Consider the following 1,944-nt stretch of genomic DNA (forward strand, 5'->3'; position numbering starts at 1 on the left):
GAGAACAGGAAAGAGGAAGAAAATGAGGAGAGGAGGAGAAAATGGTGGAGGAAGGAAGATTAGGAAGAAGCGTAAGAAGGGAGTGGGGAAGGGGTGATTAGAAAGAGGAAGAGAGAAAGTGAAAGTGGGAGGAGAAGGAGGAGGAGGAGAAGGAGGATAAGATGAGGAAGAAGAAGAGGCAGGAGGAGGGGAGAAGAAGAAGAAGAAGAAGAAGAAGAAGAAGAAGAAGAAGAAGAAGAAGAAAAAGAAGAAGAAGAAGAAGAAGAAAAAGGAGGAGGAGAAGTAGAAAAAGCAGAGGAAGAAGGAGCAGAAGAAGGAAGAGAAGAAGAAGAAAAGGAAGAAGAAGAAGTTAAGAGAATAAAGAAAAAAATCATAGGCAAGAAGGAACGAACAAAACCGTTAATGTCGTTTATGTTGTTTCCTTTTCTGTTCCATGACTTAGCCGTTTGATAAATAGGAAATGATAAAATTCTGGCATCAATAAAATCGGTTAAAACACTAGAAAGCTGTGTCCAGCATGGCCGTTGCAAATTGCTCAAATAAGTAAAAGAATAAATGCACGCGCGCGTGAGCACGGAGTGTATGTGCACGTGCTATGTATGTATATACGTACATAAATACATGGATACCTACATGCATGCATGCACACACACACACACACACACACACACATATATATACATGTTATTTCTTTATTGCCCACAAGGAGCTAAACATAGAGGGGACAAACAAGGACAGACAAAGGGATTAAGTCGATTACATCGACCCAAGTGTGTAACTAGTACTTAATTTATCGACCCCGAAAGGATAAAAGGCGAAGTCGGCCGCGACGGAATTTGAACTCAGAACGTAACAGCAGACGAAATACCGCTAAGATTTTCGCTCAGCGTGCTAACGATTCTGCCAGCTCGCCGTCTTATATATATACATGTATATACAAGAGCGCACACACGCATGCAAACACATATTTGTATACACCTCTTACCAATACGTGAATCACTCATCGTCTTCCTCTCAGAGATACAAATCTCTCAGGCCCTTTATCCATGGCCCGACTTTGTTGTCTCGGCTACATTCTTTCCTCAAATTTGTCTTTGAAAAGTTGAGTCAGACCACATCCAGATACCACTTTCCCTGCCGCTCCTCTCAGTTTCTCTCTCTCTCTCTCTCACCTCGATATCAGTAACAAAAGCTTCCAGTTATTTAGGTCCCAAATCTCCCACACCCCTCTAAATACGTCTGGTTTCTCTACAGTACAACGATCTCCTTGAATTGACAGCAGCTTTTTCGACCATATCATTTCCTATATCGAGTATATTTCACTACACACCTTTCTGAAGTCATCGTCCTCAGAGACGTCGACGCTCCCAAGTTTCTTTTCTTTACTGTTACATTCATACGATTTTGATGTCGCCGGTGCAGAATCCAAATACCGAACACGGAATCTCGAATACCGAAGACCAAATACCGAATCTTTGACGGTTTTCTACTCACTACATCAATTAGTTTCGTTTTATACTCGCATCCTTGACTGACACACCAAACACCCATGCTCTCTTTTTCATCTCCAGACCAAGCCCAGTCAGACCAAAACTATCTCTATACTCATCGGGTTGTCTAAACATGTCTTTATTGCAACAGTCCGTCACAAATCTGCAAACTAATAAGCGTTACATTCTACACCCCCGCTCCAATCTTGTGGCGTTTCAAGCCAACTAGCTGGTCGAATCTCCGTCGGTTTTATTATTTAAGCTTACGTCGATTCCTCCGTGGTGTTGTTTTGTATCTATAATAAAATAAATATATACAAATTATAAAAATAATTAAAAAAAATACAGTACAGTACTGTCTCTACTTCACGGATTTTCAGCTATCGCGAGGGGTGGGGTGTGGATTTGTAACATAGCATTTGCGGTAGTTGAGGATTACTGTATACTTGTTTCA

The 1,944-nt window shown here is 41.2% G+C and overlaps 1 protein-coding gene across 2 annotated transcripts in view; it reads right to left on the reverse strand.

Annotated features, from left to right (window-relative positions):
* Positions 1-1,944, reverse strand: part of LOC106882909 (agrin) — a 38,804-nt gene that overhangs the window by 22,203 nt on the left and 14,657 nt on the right. The window lies entirely within an intron of this gene.

This window comes from Octopus bimaculoides, chromosome 23, assembly GCF_001194135.2.
Source record: "Octopus bimaculoides isolate UCB-OBI-ISO-001 chromosome 23, ASM119413v2, whole genome shotgun sequence".
In the NCBI taxonomy this organism is placed as follows: Eukaryota; Metazoa; Mollusca; class Cephalopoda; order Octopoda; family Octopodidae; genus Octopus; species Octopus bimaculoides.